The 25556-nt window shown below is 49.2% G+C and overlaps 1 protein-coding gene and 1 pseudogene across 3 annotated transcripts in view; one reads left to right on the plus strand and one right to left on the minus strand.

The window, feature by feature from the left end:
* Positions 1 to 25556, plus strand: part of HOMER2 (homer scaffold protein 2) — an 88009-nt gene that overhangs the window by 13321 nt on the left and 49132 nt on the right. The gene's annotated exons all lie outside the window — the stretch shown is intronic.
* LOC307182717 (small ribosomal subunit protein eS27-like) lies at positions 6696 to 7395 on the minus strand (annotated as a pseudogene). Its single transcript has one exon. The product of its transcript is annotated as a small ribosomal subunit protein eS27-like (transcript).

The raw sequence follows: 25556 nt of genomic DNA on the forward strand, positions 1-25556 counted from the left end.
GCAGAGGCAGGGTGGGGATGGCTTATCTGTGCCCTCTCCCCCACCATCTGATGTAGGGTGTGTCCCATGGAAGATGGACTGAGTGCTTCTGCACAGCGCTGTCTCCTTGACCTCACTCTGAGTCTTGGAGTGGCCCAAAGCTGAGAATGGTAAGAAAAACCAGACCGTAACAAAACCTCATTTCTTTTGATGAGTCTGATTCTCTAAGTATGAGAAGGGGAAGGGAGGGCATGGGAGCACTGAGTCTTACGCAGACAAGAATATCTAGAGTGTGGGTCAATTCACAGGGCGCCCAGCTAAGTAGCAATGATTCATGACTTCATCTTCTTTAGTTTGGCGTTTGCAGCCTGCTCTAACCTAGCCTGACCTACCCGTCTTCTGTGTACCTGAATACTTGGCCCATGCCCCTCTATATTGTTTATCACATAAAACATTTGATTATAAGACAATGGGTTTTTTTGTTTGTTTGTGGCATGTTTTGTTTTGTTTTGTTTTGTGGCATGCGGGATCTTAGTTCCCTGACCAGGGAATCGCACCTGCGCCCCCTGCATTGGAAGCACAGAGTCTTAACTACTGGACCGCCAGGGAAGTCCCTATAATACAATGTTATATCAACATAATATCATAATCTGCTTCCCCCCAATCCTTGCGAACCAGACCAGCACAGTCCAATAGAAATATGAAGGCCACATATGTAATTTTGCACGTTCTATTGTCCATTTTAAAAAAAGCAAAAGAAACAGGTGAAATAAATTTTAATGTATTTTAAACAAATACATCCAAAATAGTATCATTTTAACATTTAATGATTTAAATCAGACATGGTTCCTCTTATTCCCATGGAATTTACATTCTAGTGAGGGAGACAGATTCCGCCTGTCTCTGCCCACTCCCAGCCCTCGCCTCCCCCCAACAACAACAACAAAACCTCTTAAAAGCATCCACAAATAAAGTAACTGCAAGTCATGCTCAGTGCCATGAGAGAGAAGCAAGGGCTGAGACTGACTTTAGAATGTATGTTTATGAGCTGCCTCTGAAGAGGTGACATTTAAGCTGCTACATCACGTGAAGAACAGGAGCAGACCATTCTAGGTGGAGGAGCAGGTGTAAAGACCCAGCGTGGGAAGGAGCTGCCCAGAATGTTTGAGAAATTGAAATCAGACCTGTGGGGCTGGCTGGCAGCAGTGAGGGGAGGGTGCCCAGTCTGAGGTTGGAGAGAAGTAGGAAGGAATGAAGGTGGACGGGACCTCATAGGCTGTGGCATGGAGTATGGTGTTTTTTTGTTTGTTTGTTTGTTTTTGCTGTACGCGGGCCTCTCACTGTTGTGGCCTCTCCTGTTGCGGAGCACAGGCTCCCGACGCGCAGGCTCAGCGGCCATGGCTCACGGGCCCACCCCCCACCCCCCCGCGGCATGTGGGATCTTCCCGGACCAGGTCACGAACCCGCATCCCCTGCATCGGCAGGCGGACTCTCAACCACTGCGCCACCAGGGAAGCCCTGGACTATGGTTTTTATTTGAGATGTCGTGAGATTGGATAAGACTGAAGGTTTTTTTAAAAATTTATTTTTGGCCGCACTGCATGGTGTGTGGGATCTTAGTTCCCTGATCAGGGATCGAATCTGCACCCCCTGTATTGGAAGCACGGAATCACAACCACCTTACCGCCAGGGAAGTCCAAGACTGAAGGGTTTTAATAGACCTGCGACACGGCCCTTCCTAATTTTTAAGAAGACTTTTCTGGTGCTCTGTGGAGAATGGAATGAAGAGGATGAGCCCTGAGCCAGAAGAAGTGATCGGGTTCCTGGGTTCCAGTTCAAAGAGGATGCTGGCTGAGCCTAAGGTTGCAGAGGGGAGGGAGTGAAGTGGGCGGATTCCACAGATGGTTTGGAGAACTTTCAGAGGGATTGGATATGGGCTAAGGTTAAGGGAGAGGGAGAACATAAAGAGGACCCATTTGGTTTGGGGGTTAAGCAAACAGTAGGTGTAGGGAGGCCTACAGGAGGAGCAGGTTAGGTGTGGAGTGGGTGAGGCAAGGTCAAGTAACTGCATCATGTTGAGCCAGAGGTTGTGAGTGGAGCTGGGCAGAAGGCAGTGGATTGTACGCAGCTTGGGCTCAGCGGAGGTCACACTGGAGGTAGATTGCGTGAGGTCACGATGGATCGGGAGGGTAGGCAGAGGGGGAGAGGGCTCAGGAACACCCACTGTCGAGGAGCCAGTAGAAGAGGAGGAGCCAGCAAGGAAGACAGAGGAGGAACGCCCGGGGAGGGAGGAGGAACTGGGGCCGTATCTCCAGGAGGAGGGCTTGGGCATCAGTGTCAAGCGCTGCTGAGAAGTGGCCTGGGACTGGGTGCCATGGTGGCCGCTGGTGGCCCTGACCTCAAACCAGTCAGCGACGAGGTGGGGCCGGACACCAGGTGGGCTGGAAGTTGAATGGGAGGCTGGAACAGGGGTTGCGTAGGGGATGCGTGGACCACTTGTTCAAGAAGTTGACTGTTTAGGGAGGAGAGGAATGAGACAACATGAGAGGCTGTGGGTAAAGGGGGAAGGTATTTAAGATAGGAAACTCCAGCATGCACGGATGCTGGCAGGAATGCTGCCCAAGAGAAGCGAGGTGACGGAGGAGCCCAGGCCTTGAGAAGATGACAGGCATGGGGCTCAGGGCATCAGGGGAAGAACTGTCCCTTGGAGTGGGGAGAGGGAGGCACCCTCTCCTGGAAAGGAGGGAAGGAGGCCACAGTGGGAGCTGAAAGAGGCAGGTCTGGGTGGGGTTGAAGATGCATGAGTTCCAGTCCAAGCCTCCTGTTTTCTCCATGATGTTTGAGACAAGGTCATCAGCTCACAGAAAGGGTGGAGGGGCTTCCCTGGTGGCGCAGTGGCTAAGAATCCGCCTGCCAATGCAGGGGGTGTGGGTTCGAGCCCTGGTCTGGGAAGATCCCACCTGCCACGGAACAACTAAGCCCGTGCGCCACAGCTACTGAGCCTGCACTCTAGAGCCCACGCCACAACTACTGAAGCCCGCGCGCCTAGAGCCCGTGCTCTGCAACAAGAGAAGCCACTGCAATGAGTAGCCCCTGCTCGCCACAACTAGAGAAAGCCCGTGCGCAGCAACGAAGACCCAACGCAGCCAAAAATAAATAAATAAATAAACAAATTAATTAATTAATTGAAAAAAAAGGGTGGAGGACTGGGTGTGGGAAGTTTGAGAAGAAGAAAAAGGTGTGAAATTGGGAGCAGGTGGTAAGCCTCCCAGAGAAACCCAGGCTTTGTGGGCCATTGCAGAGTGACAGTTTGAGGTCCGAGAACATGCCTTTAAAGTGAAACGTGTCCACCCAATTTTGTGATGTTGCCCGGTTGCTTGGATGTGGGCATGGGAAGCGGATGGCAGGACGCATCAGGCTGAGGGGCAGGGTATTCCCATGGGGTTGGGAACAGTGATAGCCTGTGGGAAGGGTATGGGCCATTCAGGGAAGGAAGGGAAGTCACTGAAGGGCATGGGGAAGAAGGCATTGGACTGGCGGAGGTCAGGGGGCTGAGTCCAGGGTGCTGGGGGCTATCCGTGTGGATGGTGGTGGTGACAGGAGGTGGCTGGAAGAAGCAGCTGGGCTTGGAGCTGAAGCCCCCGATCAATGACCGGAAACACCTGGAGGCTGGTGAGGGTGGGGAGGGGAGGCAGGTGGCTGGAATGGTCTCGCCTTCAAGCGCTCAGAGAGAGCCACGTGCTGGGGGGGCCACAAGGACACCAGTCGCCCGTCTCCCCTTGTGTTCTGCTTTTGTAGGAGGCGAGAGGAGCAGACTGGCTGTGCGTGGTGTGCGGAGTGCTATCCTCAGGGACCAGCCTAGGGTCAGTTAAGGCATGAAGGTGAAGGGAATATTCTGGCTGGACAGCTGGTGCCCGCTGATTTCAAGGACTTCAGTGAGGCCACAGAGGATTTGAGAGTGTGGGGGGGAGCGAAGGACTGGCTCCGATTTGGGGATGAACAGAGCAGGGAGGACCGAGAGCCTGGATGATGCTGGGTGACTCAGAGGGTGTGACCTCCTGGCTCTCCCCGAGGTAAAGGGGTGGGAAGTGGGGCACATCTTCCCGAGCATGTGAAAGACTTGGGGATTTTGAGTTGATGGTGAGTTCCACGTGAGTCCGCTCAGGTGGTGTGGTTGTCTCGAAGGCTGGCTAAAACTTTGAAGACCTCAGTCGAAGTATGAAAATAGCTATAATAGAGGCGATGGGTGTGCTTCACTCTGCATCTAGGATGTTGTATTTGGTTCTGGGTGTCAGAGTTCATCCAATTTAGAAGGGAGAGCAGAGCAGGAGGGGTCTGGACACATGTTTCCTGAGGATGATTTGAAGGAAGTTTTCTTAAAATGAAGTCCCTGTATGCAGTGCAGGGGTCTGTGAACACCCCTCCCCACAAACTGTACGAGCATTGTGTATGTGCATGTGCTTTTCTAGGGAGGATGGCCATAGTTTTTTGTGGTTTTTTGCCATAGTTTTTTTTTTTTTTTTTGGTACACAGGCCTCTCACTGTTGCGGCCTCTCCTGTTATAGAGCACAGGCTCCGGATGCGCAGGCTCAGCGGCCATGGCTCACGGGCCCAGCCGCTCCGCGGCATGTGGGATCTTCCCGGACCGGGGCACGAACCCGTGTCCCCTGCATCGACAGGCGGACTCTCAACCACTGCGCCACCAGGGAAGCCCTGCCATAGTTATTTTATCAGATATTCAAAGGGGTCCTTGACTCAAAAAGAGATTAGAACCACTTGTTTAAAGGATTTGGGCATGTTCAGCTTAGAGAGGGGAGAACGTGGGCCAAGAGGTAGGGGGAGGAGAGAGCTGTTTCCATGTAGGTGAGCACTGCCATTTGGAGGAGGGGGATTTGCTCTTGTGGACACGTCTGGGGGAACTCCGGCCAGTGGGAGGGAGACACAGGCAGCCGGGTGGGTGTCTGAGGGAGCCTGAGGGCACCTGCTACAGGTTGGGTATATACACAGGGCAGGGACAGAAGGAGGTGGCCTGCGATGGCTGCAAAAGCTTCGTCCAAACCTTCCTGTTCTGAGGAGCACACAGCTCTGGGCATTGCCAGGTTTTCCTGTCCTCAGGAAGACCGTGTTGTGGGCTGAGCTTCGCTGGGAGAGATGAACCCCCTGCACATGCTCAGGTGTGCGGCTCTGGGGTGCAGAGGCCCCCTGGAAACGTGCCTGCCTTTTTGGAGACAGTGCATTAACTGTCCTTTTAGGGAGTGGGCCCTCCACCCATCCTGGGGCCTCAGGTGACCCCTCTGAGGTGTGGGGACGTGTTCCTTGGGCATTGCCATGGGGTGTGCCTAGCCCCTCCCCATGTCTTATCCGGGGCTGTGAGCCCACCATTGTGGGCCCTCAGATGCCCATGTAGATGGCCTGTGGCATCTCTTCCAGGATGTGGAGTTGGGTGAGACGAGCACTGAGTTGGACCTGGGGTTGAGCAGCGCTTCCTGTCTTAGGGGGGCCCTGTACTTCCCTGCAACCAGCGTGTTCCCAAGCAATAGTTGGGCTCCTACCTGACTTTGGCACCGACAGAATCTGATCTGCTAAATTTGAAAGTGACTCCCATGGGACAAAACTGATGATTAATCGAGTTTGGCCTTTGTCAGGGCTTCCTCCCTGTTTTTTCTTCTCTGTTTTTTTTTTTTTTGCTGTACGCGGGCCTCTCACTGTTGTGGCCTCTCCCATTGCGGAGCACAGGCTCCGGACGCGCAGGCTCAGCGGCCATGGCTCACGGGCCTAGCCGCTCTGCGGCATGTGGGATCTTCCCGGACCGGGGCACGAACCCGTATCCCCTGCATCAGCAGGCGGACTCTCAATCACTGCGCCACCAGGGAATCCCTGTTTTTTTTTTTTAAAGCAGGCATGTTTCACCAAGGATGGAATATTCTGGAAAATTGGAATTGGAATCCCACAACCTGATTGAAAGCCATATCCCTTACTTCAAGGGAGGGAGCTAAAAAAAAACCCACTCCTTGGCTTCTCCCGTGAATTTTAAATATTCTGAAAGCTTTGCCCACAAAGGAAACAATGCCTCATTCCTTACATAATTAAGTAGAGTACACCAAGCATGGCTGTGTGGCCCAGGCCTGGTCATACTGTACCTCTGGGAGCCTCTCAGGGGGAGAGCTTGGCTGGGTGCCCAAGGAGGTTCTCCTCATAGAGAAAGGGATGCAGCTTCAAACAGCTGCCTTGCAAGCACCCGGCGAAATTGGCACAGCCCTGGAAATGTCACGAAAGCGGATGAAGGTGTCATGTGATATAATGCAAGTTTTCCCCTGAGAGGCTGCATCCATCAGCTGTTTGTATCAGCCCCGTGAATTCTTAGTTGGTCTTATTTGTCCCTTCACTGCCACGTGACTGCACACGTGAGATGACCGTGTCCTCGGGCCACATCTGCATCCTCCCAACCACTGTAGTATTGGCACTGGTTTCTATATGTACTTGGTGGAGATTTCTGGAGACTCTGCAGGGAAGAGAAGGCTACTTTATCTTCTGGAGGATGACCCTCCCCTCAGGAGCCATGGTGGCATCTCAGAACTGGCCGATTATTTCCCAGCTTTCTTCCTGTTCTGTAATTACACAGGTTCTTTATCTGTGAGGCCACAGAATGGTCTGCTGGACAGACATAGGTCATGCCAGACGGTCATTGTGGTGTCTTACTTGGATTCTGTAGAAGATTGAGTTCTGCCAGGAGGAAGGGAAGTAATATTTGTTGATTATCTATAGGCATTATTTCATTTAAGCTTCATGTTTTATGGATAAGGAAATGAGCTCAGAGAGGTTAAGTTACTTGTTTAACGTCACACAGCCAGGACTCTGAGTGGGCTGGTGGTTATATACGTTGTATTACTCTGAGACTTTTACAGTTCCATGACAAAAACAATCTTTGTTTCAAAAGTACCGCTTGAGGTTTAAAAGAAAAGAGATGTGTTTAAGGAAGCTCTGTTAGCACACCTTCCAAAGGGCAGGGGTAATAAACAGGTATTTAGTCTGATGTGAACCCATGGCTGTTCATGCAGCTGAGTTTTCTTTTTCTTTCTTTCCTTTTTTTTTTTTTTAATCCAAAATGTGTTTATTGGGGTGGTTTCCCGTTCATCTTGATTCAGGGTGCTTTTAGTGCTGCCTCTGTCTGAAGGAGCATCCTCCTGTAAGCCTTGCTTTTCCTCCTGTAGGCTGGCAGAGGACAGTAGAGCAGCCAACACACAAAACTGTGCACGGCTAAAGACGGTGGTGATTTTATAGCGTCCTGGGCATTTCACATCCATGAAATAGGAAATGGGGCTCTGCACCAGGCGCTTCTTCTTGTGTTTCCTCTTCTCCTCCTCTGGAGAGGGATGAAGGAGATCCTTTGCAAGAGGTGTGTTCTCGTGGGGAAGTCATCACCACCGGAATGCAGCTGAGTTCTCTACAGATTTTGCCCTGAATCTACCGAACCCATTCCTTTTCTCATCCTTCTCTCTTCCAGTTTCTCTCTGGTCCTTTTTCTCAGATTTCAGTCGAGGTTCTCAGAATGACTTAATTCTTCAGTCTTCTTGAGTTGTAGGTTGCAATCACATCTATTAAGACAATGTTCAGATCACGTAGTAGGCATCTGAGTCCCCAGCGAGTAAACCTGTTAGGCTGGGTCTATGTCGGGTGAGTTATGTCGACATTAATCTTGACACAGGGCAGGGTGGTAAGCTCGCCAAAGCCCACGTTGCTCTCACCTGCTTGCTGGCTGTGAATCAGGATCTCGCCCACACTTGCCAGGGGTTCAAGCTTTAGCTGATTGCCTGCATTGTTTGTCGGAAAGATGCACGAGAACTTTTTTCCCCCCAAGTGTCCTGGCAGCTTTGCTGTAGCTGGGCCTCTCCTGGCTGTAATAGAAGGAGCTGCCTGTCAGGAACCGGAGCTGGAAGGTGCTTGAGGGATGTGATTTTCAGGACTGGTTTCCCTGTCAGCACTTTATCTCCACAAATGGGAGTGCTTTTCAAGCCCCTTCATCCTAGGGGAGAGGTCAGACTAAGTCTGAAGTAGTGACATTTGGTTCTGTTTGAGCATCTTACAAAAATTGTGTGGTTTCTTTGTATGTTTTTTTCCTAGAGCAAATCCCTTACCCACGAATGGCTAAACTAACCTAGTGAGTCATGAGTGCAGCTTGAAGGGGAAGTCACAGACTGAAGTTATGATCTGAAACCTAGATAGGATCTCGTTAAGTGTCTTTTGCTGGGAGGAAGTTCATGGTTGAGCGTCTTCTAGGTAATCTGTTTTTAGAATGAACTTTTTCAGGTAGCCTCTGAAACTCTTCTTGGTAACAGGTAAAATGAACTTCCCCCACATCCATGGGAGCAAATATTTGCACGGCAGCAGCAGGAAGCACTGTTTATGCTCAGATCTCCGTGCCTATGGGCTTCTGATGCTTCATGCTTGGGTTTATCAGAATCAACAGCTTTATCTAGGTCACCTGTATCCAGGTGGCCGCCAGTGGGAACAGAGCTGCGTCCAAGCAGTCTGGGTGGAAGTTACCCTTGCGAGCAGCGGGTTTAGCCCAGCAATGCAGTTCTTGAATATGAACTTTGCTCCTCCGTTCCCTCAGTTACGTAGTATTTACTGAGTACTTCCAGGGGTGACCTAGACGGATTTGACCTCTGTCCTTGTAGAGCTTACAGTATAGCAGGGGAGATGGAGGTTGAATAATTACAAAAGTAAAAGTCATTCATTCAACAAGTGTTTGTTGAGTATCTCGTCTACCAGGTGCTGCACGTGGTGAACCAGACAAGAATCCCTGCCTTTGTGACACTTACATTTGAACGAGACACACGATAAATCAAACTGTAACAAAGAAGTAAATTTTATGGCATATTAGAGGTGACAAATGCCATGAGCAATAGAGCAGGTAAAGGTGACTGGGAGTAGGAACCGGGCACGGTGGGTGACTGGGTGCCAGTTGCAGAGGGTGGGACGCATGGAATGAAGATTATAGACGGGTTTGGAGATATTGATAAATGACAGGTTTTGACAGGGAGTTGGAGAGGCTGAGGGGGGTTCAAGCAGTTAGGAGGCCAGTTGGAAGGATCATGTATGTGTGGGTCGAAATGACTGAGAATCGGGAGAGAGAGGGCCTGTGATCCTGAAATCATCCAGAAACGAGGGGGAGTGACACGGGGTTGGTGGTTGACAGCAGCAGTGAGGGGTAGAGGATGACAGAGTCTGATGACAAGAGATTGAAGACCTGGGACTTTGAGGGAGGAAAGAAGAGGTAGAGAGGAGCCTGGTCATCCAGCTGTGCTCTGCAGGAGAGGTACAGGGTGTCGCGAGGGCAGATGGTAGGGGTGTCTGGCCTGGAAGGGAGAGGCTGGGGAAGGCTTCTGTGATAATTTATAATAAATATATATTTGATCTTCGTCTTGTTCCTGGCACAGAGCTCCTCAAACCCTTGGAATTTCCTGTGAAGAGAGCCTTACAGGTGTCTTGTTATGTTAATGAGGTGACTGGGAAAGCACCTGAGGATGGGGGACCCAACCACATGATTAGAGGGTTGGAACTTTCAGCCACGCTCCCCCACCTCTGGGGAGGGGAGAGGGACTGGAGGTTGAGTCGATCGCCAATGATGTCATCAGTCACGCCTCTGTAACGAAACCTCCATAGAAACCCGAAAGGGCAGGGTTCAGGGAGCTTCCAGGTTCGTGAACACGTGGGCATTTGGGGCGAGTGGCGCTCAGAGAGAGCAGGGACGTTCTGAGTCCTTTTTCTATACCTTGCTCTATGTGTCTCTTCCATCTGGCTGTTCCCGAGTTATATCCTTTCAGAATAAACCAGTGATCTAGTGAGTAAAATGTTTCTCTGAATTCTGTGAACTGCTCTAGCAAATGAATCAAACTGTTGAGACCTTGAATCTGTCGCCCGCTGGTGAGAAGTGCAGGTGGTAACTGGACTTGTGATTGACATACGAAGTGGGGGCGGGCAGGGGTCTTGTGGGACTGAACCTGTAACCTGTGGGATCTGACCCTCTCTGCGGGTGGATGGTGTCAGAATTGAGTTGGATTGTAGGACGCCCAGCTGGTGTCTCAGTTGCTTGGTGGTGTGGGGGGAAACCCACACATTGAAATTGGGTGTCGGGACTTCCCTGGAGTGGTTAAGACTTCGCCTTGCAGTGCCGAGAATGTGGGTTCCATCCCTGGTTGGGGAGCTAAGATCCCACATGCCGCGTGGCCAAAAAACCAAAACATAAAAAAAAAAAAGAAGAAGTGTTGTAACAAATTCAATAAGGACTTTAAAAACGGTCCACATAAAAAAAAGAGAAAAATTGAGTGCAGAATCTTAGCTTCCCAGGGGAAGTGCTGTTTGAGAGGGTGGTGGGTGGGTAGATGTGGTCCAGAAGGGTCAATAGGGAGCACGAACTCTGGAATGGTCAGGAGGAGGCCTGCCTCACAGATCAGGGGTGAGTGTGGACAGGAGCTGGAGAGACAAGGGGGTTTCCTGAGTTAGTTGTTTAGGGCTGCAGTGGGAAGAGGCCTGTTTGGGTGACTGGTGGCTGCATAGAGACCCAGGTGGGCCAGATGGACATTGTCTGTGGCCACCCAGGAGGCCAGCTGTTGAAGCACCCGGTGGGCCAGCTGCTGCCTGCTGCCCCATCTTACTGCCTGGTGGGTGGTTCATCAACATGGTCCAGACAGGCCCCAGGGGCACCTCTAGGAGTTGTGAGCCTTTGGCCAGGAACCTGAAGGTTTGGGGGACTCAGGAGGTATTTTCTGGGTTTTCTCCTGACTGTGGAGACTTTGGGAAGGACTGTGCGGTTGCTGCTGGTGAGCAGGATTTGGATTTCTGGATCATTCCTTAAGGCCTGGGATGACAGCCTTGGTAAGAGATGGATAAGGATGAACCTGTTTGCCCAGAGACCCGCTGAGGTCCTCAGGAGGGCTTCTGCCTGAACATGGTGGCAGGGGAGGCAGCCTGGGGAGGAGGGTCAGGGAACACAGGTGTGGGGCCTCCTGGGACAAGTGGGAAGGGAGCCTGAGGGGTGTGTTGGGTTTAGGTGACCCAGGTGACTCCCGCCTGACAACTTTGTGTGCCCTTGGGTGCATTACTTAATCTTTTCCCCCTGTTTTCCTCTGTAAAATGAAGACACAGACACTGATTCTCAAGGTTGTTGGGAAAATGAGGTGAGCTATGTATGTCAGTGCCCAGCACGACGCCAGACACCGACAGGTGATCAATACATGCCAGGACCTCTAGGAAATACCTTTTCCGAGGTACTGCCGAGATCTGGTGAGCGGATCTCAGCATTGCTCTAGGACATGGAAAGGCATTTCCTATTTAAAAACCAGATGCCTTGGGAGAGGCACACGAATTGCGCTGCAAATGTGAGCGTGCGTGGAAACCCGTGAATCTGAGGATGGAAGCTTGATGCAGAGCGCTTGGAGGAGATAAAAAGGAAGTGGGGAGAAGTCTACACACAGGCCATCTGGGCCTTCGGAGGGGACAGGCAGTGTGTCCTTGGTATATGGGAAGGATCACGGGCTGTTCTGGGCACACGTAGGCCCCAACTGTCTGGACACCTGCTAGCTGCCTGGGTCTGCTAAAAGTCGAGTGTCAGACCTTTTCCAAAAGGGAGAAAAACCTGTAGAAGATCCAGTATGATAAATAGCCCCCATCTGATTCATCATAACCAGAGCACAGTGGGATAGGAAAACATGTCATTCTTCTAATAGTCACTTATTTCTGTCTGCTGAAGACCTACCAATGCTGTGTACATTTCCTTCCAAACCTAACGAAGTATAAATGGAACTTGACTGCCTGTTTGCTCGGACCCTTTTGTTCTCTCTCTGCACCCTTCCGTCTCACCCCCTTGTTTTTTTTGTTTTGTTTTTGGGCTGCGCCAGGCGGCCTACAGGATCTTAGCTCCCCGACCAGGATGGACCCTGGGCCACGGCAGTGGGAGTGCCGAATATTAACCCCTGGACTGCCAGGGAATTCTCTCACCACTTTGTTAAGACATGTCTTCTGGGTGCCAGGCTCTGGCTGTGACATGGCACATAAAACGTAGTCCTGGCCCTTAAGCTCACCCCAGTAGAGCTGTGCTTTCAGGCCAGGCAGAGTGCATCGGGAAAGGTCATTTGTGCAGCACCTGGGGTAAAGGGAGGAGTTGCTGGTGGAAGCCGTAAGCTGGGCCTCCAGCTATCCTGTTGCAGCCTGGAGCTGAGAGGGTCAGTATATCTCTGCATGCCTCTGTGTGTGTCTGTGTGCATGCACGTGTGTATGTGTGCTCGTGTGTATGTGTGCCTGGAAGGAAAACATTACCTAGCAGTTCTGCTGTAGAGAGGGGTTCCCACTGCTTCCAAACAAAGGTCTGCTTGTTTGCCCTGTGGAATTTCACAGGGGTCACACCAGCCAGCGACTAGTCCCTCTGGGCCCTCTGTGACTTGGGTTCACTCAAAGCTCTGGCCACAACTTCAAACACTTCCTCTATCAAGGTGCTGCAGGGGCTCTGTAAATGAAGACCTGATTCCTGCCCAAGGGGGCTTACAGTCCAATTTGGGGGGTACAGCACACCTATAGCTACCCAAAGACAAGTCAGAATAATATGAGGGCCACAGAGGAGACACAGAAAGCTGGGCTCCAGAGAGAGAATCCAGTCTGGTGGTGGACCCAGGTGCCCCTGATGGAAGAGGTGACCAAATTGCACTTTGTCTTGAAAGATGGTAGGATCCTGACCAGTGGGGGTGGGCTAAGCGGGGGGTGGCCGTGAACAAGGGGGCATTCCAGGGGGAAGGCACAGCTCCTCTGAAGGCACAGGTATGGGTGAGAGGAACTTCTGTTTTGTTAATCCTGTGCGTTGGTGCAGGGGTTGATAGGGAAGAGGAGACAAAGGCTGGGTGAGGTCTTGGATTTGGGCTCCGGGGCTGGGGCTGGGGGCTGCCTTCACAGCCCTTGTATGAATAGCTAGACAGAGCAGACGCCCGTGGTTGGTCTGAATGGGGTGCAGTTGACGCTCTGTAGTACAAGGGAATCCAGCACAAAAAGGCTCCCTTTACTCGTGTATCGCTCGTTTGAGGTCCACAAGGGCTGACTTTCTATTGAACGTGGCCTGTCTCAGCTCCTGCGGGGTCAGCATGCACCTGGTGCCATGCGGTTCTGTGGAGCCTCGGGCACGAATTATTTTTGTGCTCCTTCAAATGCCCGTGTTTATTTTTAAACTTGAGCCTTGGTGAGGCAGGGATGTGTCATGCAGGCTTCGCTTTTGAGTGAAAAGGTTCTCTTGGGCTGATGGAACCTGCAAAAGATGTTCCCCATTTAACGCTGTCCCTTCTCTTCATTTCATGTCCCAGTGCCTGTATTCCGGCCTTATAGGGAAGGCCACAGAAGTAATTTGCTTTTTAAAAAAAAATCCTGGAAAGAGGAAACCTGCATGCAGTCTGCCAGTCTCATAACTCGCACTGGCAGATCTGTGTCAGGAGGGGCAGTGCTCAGACAAGGGGGGTCTGTGTGCATCGGAGGTGGGTGGGAGGTGACAAGCTGGGATGTGAACCCGAAACCTGCCGTCCCCACTCCCACTTCCCACCAATGGGAGCCCACGGACAAGGGGCTTAGAATAGAACGTCTGTTATCTTTGCGGCATATGCAAGTTATAACTGAAAAGGTAATGAGATTAACTTAGAGTCCAAGATGAAGGATTCAGCGCATGTGCCTCTGTCTACCCTTCCTCCCCAGAACCCATTAAAATGATAATAAAGAGATTATTAAAAGTATAATCCTATGACAGCAAAGTGAATGGGAAGGGATTAGCAGCAGCTGAGAGATTGCAACAAATTTCTGGACGATAGAAAGCAGGTGGAGGCATGGCCACATCAGAAATGTAGCAGAGAAGCCCCAGAGCCCAGTGGGCCCGAGTGGAGCGGGCCAGTCTGCCCTGCCCAAGAACCCCAGAGAGCCTCTCGACTAAGCCTGCAGGTCCATCCCAGGACAGAAATGAGACGTGGTGCTGAAAGCTGGGACTTTAATGGAAGGTCTCAGGGGAAAATGAGGACAGGTGAACTTCGTTGGCAGAGGCAAGCCTGGGGGTGTGGGTGCTGGCCTTCTAGAACAAAGCCTTCCTTCGTCCGGCGTGGATCTGGGGTCAATGGATGGTGTTTGAAGCCATGGTACCTACTCAGTTAGATTAGCTGGGGAGGGAACGAGGAGTGCTCTCACGCTGAGGAATCAGAGAGAGGAAGAGGCAGCAAAATAAACGTCTAATCAGATAACATGGATGAAAGACAATCAGTAGTAAAGCCAGGCCTTCAAGACACTGAGGGAAAATAATTTTGTAACCATTGGAAAAAATTTTTATATATTGCAGAGTAGACTGAAAAATGTCCCCTATAAATATCAGGCCCTAATCTCTGGAACCTGTAAGTGTTACCTTATAAGGTAAAAAAAAGGGTCTGTGGATGTGATTAAGGGGAGGATCTTGAGATGAGGAGATTGTGGCGGATTATCCTGGTGGGCCCTGATGCAATCACACGTGTCCTTATGAGGGAGAGACCTAAGGAGATTTTACTATACACAGATACAGAAGAGAGATGGGGACATGAAGACCTCAGCAGAGAGAGATTTGAAGATGGAGGGAGAGGTCAAGGAATGCAACCCTAGAAGCTAGAAAAGGCCAGGAGTCGGATTCTCCCCTCAAGCCTTTGGAGGGAGCTTGACCTTCCTGACACCTTGGTTTTAGCCCAGTGAAACTGATTTCGGACTTCTGGCCTCCACACTGTGAGAGAATAATCCTGTTGTTTTAAGCCACCCAGCTGGTGGTCATTTGTAGCCCTGGGAAGCAAATACACCCAGCCCAATTCATCCAGTGTTGGGCGGGGGGGGGGGGGGGAGTGGAGGCAGTTACAGGTATGCAAGGACTTAAACGTTTACTTCCCACTCATTCTGAGGGTCTACACCAGCCAAACAAGGGTGAAGCCTATGAAGGAGGCAGTTGGGGGCAGAAAGAGAATTGGTAGCTTCTGGGAGCCTGAAGAAAAGAACTTCCAGACAGACGGCTGTGAGTGGGCCTCAGAAGCACCCAGTCCAAATTAGAACTGGAAGTCGTCAGCTCCAAGAATAATATCTCCAGGACAGAGACTGGAATGGATTCCAGGAAATGTTCAGAATGAACAAGAAGCTGGAAGACCACAAGCGTTATAGGAAGATGGGCTGTGTTTCTTTTCTCAATAGGAAAAAGAAGGCAATAGAAAAATGCCACAGAAAAGAAAAATGACCGCAAGCCTGTTGTGATCCAAATGTGAAACACACTAAGATACCACCCCCACCACCTGCTTTGAACAGTGGGGAGACAGCTGGAGAGGAGAAGCTTCTCTTTGACCTGGATGCTGGGAACTTTTCCCTTTGAGGAGCACTTGGCTCTTGACATTGGAACTGTACAGAAGGAACTAGAATTCCTGGCACATTTCTTGGCTCTGCAGGGAACAATATTTATATAGTCATAATAATGTTCTCTTTTTAAATGGTGATATAGTGCTCTACTGTGGTAATGTATTAACTGAACTCTTCCTGGACATTCCATTTAATTCCTGGTTGACTCTTTGACTTTTTTTTTTGTTGTTGTAACTAAAGCTGGAGTCTGAGGTCAGTTTGACCCATGACACCTCTTAGTGGGGAGAGTTGAAGAACTGAATTGTTAGACTAGTAATGTGTAACCATGCACCTGAGGCGCCCCAGGTGGAAGAGTGATGGCGGGATTCTGGACAGAGGTGGTTTCGTGGCCCACCTAGACCGTCCCCATTACTGGGCCTTGGTCCTCCTGGATCCTTTCCTGGTGAGCAGCCTGGTGCTGCTTCCCGGAGCAGTGGCCTGTGGGCAGAAGGGGGTGTGGGGTGGGGCAGGCACGCGGCCTTACAGGTGGTGCAAATGGGAGAAACCTGAGCTTGTTTAGATGCCAACAGAAAGGATCCAGAAACAGAGAGAGGCTGTGGTTGTAAGCAAGGCCAGAGTTGCCCAATCTTCTTAACGTCATGGACACACGGAAAATATTTGTACAGCTTATGGGTAAACGGACGAGACTGCTCATGGTCAGAAGTGACCAGCCCGGGCACTCCAGTCGTCCCCGGCTCTGCCGTGCACCCGAGGGTTGAGGAGATCCCCTTGTCAACAAGTTCCTTCCTCCCAACGCCATGACATCTTTGTACAAATGAGAAAAAAGTCACTTCTTTCTCAAGACACCTTCCAGACGCCTGCTTTCTGCCAGGCAGTTGACAGAGTCAGTGTGCAGAGCTTTTATGAGCCACACCGCCATGGATGGATGCCCTCCGAGTTCTGTGCCGTGCAGACTCATGGCTCAGCACACCTGTGGCCCATTTGAGGACGCTGCTAGGAAGAAGGTTAAGGGCCTGAGCTGCAGGGGAGCGGACAGAGGCCAGAGATGTTCCTGCCGTGTGCTGGCATGAGACTCCTCAGGATTCTGCCGTGCTGACAGAGCCGAAGGTGGGAGCACCTGAAATAGGGCTGCAGGGAGGTGAGGTGTGGGCGCCACGTTCAGGAGAGACACCTGGGCTGTAGGCAGACATCTCGGCATCATCACGAGGAGATGGTTCTTGAAGCTGTGGAAGTGAGCGTCTGGAAAAGCTCCATGGAGAAGAACTTGGGAACAAGCAAGTAAGCCCCTGTGGATCACCCAGCACCCCTGCTAAGGTGGGGCCTGATATTCAAGTAGAACATGGAAATGAGCCCCCAGTGGGAGGGGAATCTGAGCACTGTGATGTCCTGTCCCATGGCTTTTGGGCACTGTCCCAACCAGATCGAGGATCCCTGGCAAAGACCTCTGACTGCCGTACCTGAGCCCTCAGGTCTGCACCCTTAGGTGCTGGCTTTCTTCACCCAGTACTCACTCGGTGTCACTGCCAGTATGTGCTGTCTGGGACAGCATCTCATTCATCTCTCTGTCCCTAGGGCCAAGTGTTAGATTTTTGAAGGGCTTTTAGGAGTGTAGATAGAGGTCTGGGCCGGGATGCTTGGAGGATGCAGGGCTCCAGCAGCCCTGCCTGCTCTTGGCCTCGGGTGTCCTTGGGAATCCACTGCCCGGGTGTTCTCCACAACTCTTGATTCTGAGCCGCTCCATGGAGTGTAGGGTCCAGTCCTGTAGAGCTCTGGCCTCGCCAGCTGTCCCAGGGACGCTCTCCGGAACTGAAGGAGGCCTGCTTTGGGGCCCCCACACCTGAACTCTTGGGCCAGATGAGCTGTTTACACATTTGCCCTTGACATTGTGGGTAATAATAGAAAGGAATTTTTGCTTCGTTGGGCACATCCGATATAATTTCCACATTACATCGAAGACAAATCATTTGGTTCAGCAAATAGTTTGGCCCAACTGTGTGCATGGGACTGCAGCAAATAAAAGGCTGGAGAGAGGTGCATTGTTTCCGCACGTCAGAGTAAACTCACGGTGGCTCTAGAACAAGGGATTTATTTTTATTTACTAGGCTTCCTTCTCTTAAGACATACAGTGTTTCAGCCTCATAATGTTAACCGCTAAACATGTCACTTCTGCCTTACGTGGTGCTGGGACTTGTTGCTGTCCCCACGGGGGCAGGTCCTCTCTGCTTGCGCCTTCCCGTGTGTCTTTGGCGTCACGTGCCATGTCCTTGGGTGCAAAGGAAATGGCTGTCCAGCAGTTCCCACCCAGGGGCCTGGGAGGGTAGGAACCAGCGTCCGGGCTATTTTATTATTTCCCCAAGACAAAGGGCAGTTGTTCTGCTTTAGGCTGCTTGGGCAGGTAACTAACGTACCTTCCTTTTTGGCTGGAATCCTATCAGTTCTTGAGGCCACCTTGGTGAAATCCTGCTGATTAGAAAGCTATTTGGGAGTTATACATGACTTCAGTCATAAAGAAGTGAGAAAAATTATTCTTTCATAAATACTGCCTGGAAGGTCAACATCTTTCAATCAGTGGGGTCCACAGGGAAGATACGAATAATGAATGGCCACTTCTCGGTCAGTAGGTTGGAAACCAGTGGATTAACTGTGAGTCAGAAACGAGCCCAAACAACCACTGAAAACGAGGGTTCTGGCTCTTTCCAGGGCAGTCCGTGGCTTGGAGATATCCAGCCCAGCTCCTGGGCACTTAGAAGGCACCTTGGGTCTCAGTTCTGTTGGTGCCAAGTCCCCATCCAGCTTCTGTCATTTCTGTTCCCTTGCTAGCTAAACTTTTTAAGAAAAAACAGTTTACTGAGGTATAAATGGCATACAAAAAGCTGTACGTATTTGATGTACACAACTTAATGAGTTTGGAGATAAGAACACACCTGCGAAACTATCACCACAGTCTATGCCGTAAACAAATCCATTCCCTCCAAAAGCTTCCTCCTGCCCTTCTTGCTTATTATATGTGTGTGTGACATAAGAACACTTAACAGAAGATCTTTGCAAAATGGTAAATATACAGTATAATGTTAACTCTTGGCACCGTGCTTTTTTTTTTTTTCTTTTCTTTTTTTTTTTTTTTTTTTTTTTGGCTGCGTGGCATGGGGGATCTCAGTGTCCTGACCAGGGACTGAACCCGTGGTGGAAGCATGGAGTCTTAACCACTGGACCGCCCGGGAAGTCCCTGTATAAATTTCTTCAGAGCACCTACCCCTCTCCCTCTGTCAACCGTGGTGTTTGGGGTCCTCTCACACCTGTCTTATTTGGTCCAGGTGGTTCTACACTTGACCTCTCGGATGGGAAGCGAGCGACACCGGCCTCTCTCTTGCCCAGACACAATTTCAGGTTGTAGCAAGGCTCACTGTCTTCACCTCACGTGCATTCAATAACCCTCATTTCTCCCTTTGCCAGAGAAAACCCCAGCTCTGTCGTCACCGTTCCCCGGTCTTCCTCATGCACACACAGGTAGCTCCAGAGCTCCCTGGATTCTGAGGCAGAGGCCGTGGTGGTCTTGTTCTGGGGTATTCCCAACGGTCAGCATAGCTCTCCTATGGAGCTGTGGAGTAGATATTTGCTAAGTTAATATATATTTTTATTAGTATGCATATTTATAAGAATGAGATCTTAGTAGGATGCTTTTTTGTAAGCTCTTTTCATTTTAATACTATACGTCCTTAGTAACATCTATAGTCCTAGTGTTGGCGAGCTTTTGTTGGAACTCTGGAACCTATGAGTTCTTGTTTGTTTGTTTGTTTTGTTTTCTTTGAAGAAGAGATTTTGAGTGACACTGAAGCCCTTCAAGTCCTAGCTGGTTCTGTTCAGAAGGAAAGGGGACACAGACTGTACTCAGCAACACCTGTTGGCCTCCTTATTCAGTAACTTCTGGATGTAAATCATTGAATGATAATTTAATGAAGTCAAGAATAAATCATGATGGGTAAAGGAAAAAAGAACATCTTTCCATGTTAGTAAGCACTACAAGTTTTAAAGGCTGAGGGGTATGTCTTGCATGGGTATATTACACTTGATTTAAACAATCCCTCACTTTGGGGCATTTAGGTTATTTACAAGGATTGTGTGTGTGTCAGGGGAGGTGTGTGTAATAAACAGCTCTTCAGTGACTGTCCTTTTGCCCTCATACCTTTGCACGTCCTCATTTATTGCCCTTGAATAGGTTCCTAGAAGTGGAGTTGTTCGAAATTGAGTTATTTGTAGGGAGGTGGATGGACCTAGAGTCTGTCATACAGAGTGAAGTAAGTCAGAAAGAGAAGAACAAATACTGTATGCTAACACACATATATGGAATCTAAAAAAAAATGGTTCTGAAGAACCTAGGGGCAGGACAGGAATAAAGATGCAGACGTAGAGAATGGACTTGAGGACCCGGGGAGGGGGGAGGGTAAGCTGGGACGAAGTGAGAGAGTGGCATGGACATACATACACTACCAAATGTAAAATAGATAGCTAGTGGGAAGCAGCCGCATAGCACAAGGAGATCAGCTCGCTGCTTTGTGACCACCTGGAGGGGTGGGATAGGGAGGGTGGGAGGGAGGGAGACGCAAGAGGGAAGAGATATGGGAACATATGTATATGTATAACTGATTCACTTTGTTATAAAGCAGAAACTAACACACCATTGTAAAACAATTATACTCCAATAAAGAAGTTAAAAAAAAAAAAAGTGGAGTTGTTGGCTTCAGGAGAACACATTTCTTTTTGGCCGCATGCAGCATGTGGGATCTTAGTTCTCCAACCAGGGATTGAACCCATGCTGCCTGCAGTGGAAGCGCGGAGTCCTAATCACTGGACCTCCAGGGAAGTCCCAGGAGAATGCAGTTTTAATCAATTTATTACTGATTCAATAAATTGCCTCCCAGAGAGCTCTCCTGGTCATACCCCATTAGTAGTGTAAAAGAGACAGATGCGTTCCACTCTAGCAGGCTGGATTTTTTTTTTAATCTTTTTTTTTTATTGCGGTAAAATGTACACAACATATGATGTACCATCTTTTTTTAAATTTTATTTTTTTTATTTTGGTTTTTTGGCCCTGAGGCATGTGGGATCTTAGCTCCCCGACCAGGGATTGAACCTGCACGCCCCCGCATTGGAAGGTGAAGTCTTAACCACTGGACCACCAGGGAAGTCCCTGACCATTTTTAAGTGTGCACTTCACTGGCATTAAGTGCTTTCACATTGTTGTACAATCGTCACTGCCATCCATCTCCAGAACTTTTTCAGCAGGCAAGTGGTTTTTGTTTTTGTTTTTTTAGTCTTTGCGGTTTGATGCTGAAAAACCTCTCACTGTTTTAGCTCACAGTTCTTTTTTACTGAGAAGGTGCAACTTGCTGTCAAGTGCTGTGGACACTTTTGTGTCTCTGTGCTCTCTGCAGTCTTCAGCATCCTCGGAGCCGCTGGAGGCTCTGGACAGCTCCTTCCTTGAAGCTTTGAGCTCCCGGGCTTGGTGTTGGCCGTCTTCCCTGGCTTCCCTCCCGCTTGCCCAGCTTGCCCAGCTTGCCCACCTCTGCTCCACCTGCCCTTTCAATGCACACTGTTTGCAGTTTTCCCTCTGCTGCCTTTGAGCTGTTGTTCTTCAGGGTTGCTCTTCCCTGCCCCGTCCTCCTGAGGCCTGCTCCATCCCAGCACACTCTGCCGCTGTTGTTGGAAAATATACATAACGTAAAGTTTAGCATTAAAAAAAAATTATTTATTTATTTATTTTTGGCCGCGCCACGCAGCTTGTGGGATCTTAGCTCCCTGACCCTCGCCCCCTGTGGTGGAAGCTCGGAGTCTTAACCACTGGGCTGCCAGGGAAATCCCAAAGTTTAGCATTTTAACCACTTCTAAGTGTGTTTGCAATTCAGTCGCAGGTAGAACGTTCACAGTGTCGTGAGCCTGTTACTGCTGCCCCTCTCCAGACCTTCTTCATCGTCCCAAACAGAGGCTCTGTACTTGTTAAGCAGTAACGCCCCATTCTCTCCGGCCCCCAACCCCTGGTAATCATCATTCTACTCTCGGTCTCTATGCATTCGGCTGTTTGATTCATATAAGTGGGATCATATAGTATTTGTCCTTTTGTGTCTGGCTTATTTCATTTAGCAGCATATTTTCAGGGTTGATCTGTGTTGTGGTATATGTCAAAATTTCATTCCTTTTTATGTCTGAATAGTATATTCCATTATATATATGTAACCCATTTTGTTTATCCATTCATCTGCTGGTGGACATTTGGGTTGTTTCTACCTTTCGGCCATTGTGAATAACGCAGCTATGAAGATTAGTGTACGAGTATCTGTTTGAGCCCCGGATTTCAGTTCTTTGGGGGTATATACCTAGAAATGGAATAGCTGGATCATTCGGTAATTCTGTGTTGAACTTTTTGAGGAACTGCCAACTGTTTTCCACAGTCCCAGCACACTTTTTGAATAAACGACCAGAAGAGATGGCACCTGAGGCTCCCCAGGCTGAGGGACTCTGCCATGCAGGGAACCTGGACCTGAGAGTCTAGAGAAAAGGATTCAGGCAGGGGGACTGGGACAAGAACCGTTCCCTAAGGCATGTAGAGCTTGACTGTGTAACCTACCGTCTGCCTGTCGTAGTTTACTCTTCTAAGCAGTGACTTCTGTAGCTTTTTAAAGAAGGTAGCCTGAGAGAGAGCTGCTGTTGGGCACAGAAGCAAAGACAGTGGCCAAGACAAGGGGGCAGGAAGGCTCTGGGCTGTAGGTAGACTCTCAGTCAGACTCTCGGTCTCTACCAGCAGGCACCATTGTCTGGAAGCAGCCAAGGGGCTTCCAGCTGCACAAGAGAAGTTCTGGAAGGATCCAGAGCTCTCTTCTTGTAGCTCAAGCCTCTGTGAGGTGGTCAGAGTAGCTTGGAAGCAAAGCAAGAACAGTAGACATGCTCTTGAGGCACTGGGGACTTCCATAACCACCTCTCCCCAGCCCGCAGGGATGCTGAGTTTCAACTCTGTCCAGGCCACTCCAGACAAGGGGAGAATGGCAGAGCCCAGGAGAACATCTTCCTAGTCTTTGAGATATGACCTGCCCACAGTCTACAGCTTTGCTTGTATCTCCCAAGGTTGCCTTACCTGAAGACCCTTTGCTTCGGTATTTACCGAACTCCTTCCTTGCCTCTCTCGAAACCTCCGTTTTCTGTGTTTTCAATATTTCTAAACACATTAAAAAAATTCTCCTGTTCATAAGAGACCCTGAAATAGGCAGCCTAGTGTGAGATGGGTTCCTCCCTGGGACAGCAATGACCCAAGTAAGACAGTGGAGGCCCAGAGTGGGCACACATTCTGTCTGTCTACCTAGGGTGTAGGTCACCTTCATCAAGTACACCATTGTCCCGCTAGAGATGTGTTAGGTATCTGTTAGCCTCTACTTCATGCCCACTGGGAGGGCTGTAATAAAAAAGACAGACAATAACGAGTTCTGGAAAGGATGCAGGCACGTTGGAATTCTCAGACAGTGCTGGTGGGTATGCAGAATGGTGTAGCCTCTTTGGAAATAAGCCCGGCAGTTCCTCAGAAAGTTAAGCATAGAGTTACCATATGACTCTTTCACTCTTAGGTATAAACCCGAGAGCCAAGAAAACACATGGCCACATAAATCTAGTCCACAGATATTCGTAGCAGCATTATTGATAATAGCCAAAAGGTGGAAACAGTACAAGTGTCCATCGACTAATGAATGGAGAGACAAAATGCAGTATATCCGTACAATGGATTAATATTCAGCCATAGAAAGGAATGAAGTACTGATATGTGCTACATGAGGGATGAACCTTGAAAACATGGTGCTCAGTGTAAAAAGCCAGACACAGAAAGCCACATACTGTGATTCCATGTATATGAAATGTCCAGAACAGGCAAACCCATAGAGACAGAAGGTAGATCAGGGGTTGCCTGGGGCTGGAGGTGGGGAGAATGGAGTGACTGCTAATGAGTGTGAATGGGGTTTTGGGGGTGATGAAAATGCTCTGAAATTAAATAGTGGTGATGGCTGTACAATGCTGTAAGTAAACTGAAAACCACTGAACCATACACTTTCAAAGGGTGAGTTTTATGATATCTGAATTATAACGCAATGAAAATAATTTTAAAATTATCCATGAAATTTAAATTTCGCCAGTTCTGTATTTGCGTATATGTATGTGTGTGTCCGTGTGTGTGTGCGCGCGTACCAAATCTGGTGACTCTATACTTGCCACCTATTTTTGTAGAAAATTGTGTATTATAATACACACATAAAATATCTATTAGCCTGAGAGACCAACTGATAGATAGTGTAAATGAATACATCAGAAGTGCTTTTTTGAGGTATGTCTGCACCTTTGGTTTTGTATTTTACACCTTTTGCAATTGACTTGGCAAGTTACCAGACTCTTCACACCATGCGATTCTAGTTTTACACGAGTGGTTCCTAGGAAAACAAAAAGAGCTTTTTCCCCCTGAACCCAAATTCAGAGTGGTAAGCTATATACTTAACCGCAGTTGGTTTCTAGAACTGGTACTAGGATCCCCCTTGCTGCTACCCAGGAACCCAAAAGACAAAAATGAACCACAAAACCAGTTTGCCATAGTTAGTACTAATTTGCCAGCAAAGGAAAAAATAAATCCCAGACTTCTAAATTTTTTAAGCTATAAAATTTTTTTTTTTAATTGTGAAAGTGCACAGTTATTCTTTTTGAAGATTCTCTTTTGTTTAATTTGCTGATGATAACAGGGAGAGAGAGCTAGGTCTCTTTGGGCATATTGAGCTGTCTAAGGTGGAAAAGGGGATTGTCTTCCCTGCAGTGATGTCTCACGCGTGTAATTAATATATTATCATAATATTCCTTTAACTGGCTGCTATTACTAACAAAAAAGCACTTTGCAGGACCTCCCTGGCGGTCCAGTGGTTAAGACTCGGTGCTTCCAATGCGGGGGGCATGGGTTCAATCCCTGGTCAGGGAACTAAGATCCCACATGCTGTGCAGTGTGGCCAAAACGTTAAAAAAAAAAAAAAAAAAGGAAAGAAAGAAAGCACTTTGCATATATTATCACATTTAATCTAAACAGTCCCTTGAGGTGGTTCTGTTAATGTTGAGGGAAGGGACTTGGCCAAGGTTACACAGATGATCAGGTCCTCCTAGGGAGCATGTACTGTTCCACAGTCTGAACTAGTCTCCCCGTTACTCTTTTTTTTTTTAATAAATTTATTTATAAGTTTATTTACTATTTATTTTTTGGCTGCGTTGGGTCTTGGTTGCTGTGCATGGGCTTTCTCTAGTTGTGGCGAGCGGGGGCTACTCTTCGTTACGGTGCTCGGGCTTCTCATTGCGGTGGCTTCTCTTGTTGCAGAGCACGGGCTCTAGGCATGTGAGCTTCATTAGTTGTGGCTCGCAGGCTCTAGAGCGCAGGCTCAGTAGTTGTGGTGCACGGGCTTAGTTGCTCTGTGGCATGTGGGATCTTCCCAGATCAGGGCTCGAACCCATGTCCTCCGCATTGTCAGGTGGATTCTTAACTACTGTGCCACCAGGGAAGTCCCCGCCGTCCCACCACCACGCCCCCCACTTACTCTCAACAAAGAGAAGCAGCATGATTTTGTGGAGCCTCCCTCCTCTTCTTCAGCTTTGTCTCTGACAGGTAAAAAGAGCCAAGAAAGGAACTAGAATCAAACCCAAACCCTCCTATGTTCCTGACGCGAAATAAGGACTGTTAAGTCGTTTTGGTATATATTTCATATGTCCATCACTTTGTTTTCCTTTCCCGATAAAGGTTGGGCTACATGGTGGCTTCCAATATGATACGAAGCCAACTGGATTTTTGGAAAGCTCTGTCAGCCTGAATGACCCTGAGGACTCTTGAGCTCCCCTGCTCTTTCCTGGCTCCCCTGCTGCTTTCCTGACCCCTGTCCTTCATCTCTAAGGGTGGGTCCTCTTCCTACCCCTGTCCTGGGTGTCCCCCAGCTGGGTTGTCCCTCTCCTCCTCTCTGCCTGTGTACTCACCCTGCGTGGTTTCATCCACCTGTGATTTCTGCTCAGCTGCTGCAGTGGGTTCCCCAGTCTAGTCTTCTAACCTTGAAGAGTCACCCTGAAAAGGGGTCCCATTTGCCTTCTTTTTTAAAAAAAAAAAAATTATTCATTTATTTGGCTGCGCCGGGTCTTAGTTGCGGCAC

This window comes from Stenella coeruleoalba, assembly GCF_951394435.1.
Source record: "Stenella coeruleoalba genome assembly, chromosome: 2".
NCBI lineage: Eukaryota > Metazoa > Chordata > Mammalia > Artiodactyla > Delphinidae > Stenella > Stenella coeruleoalba.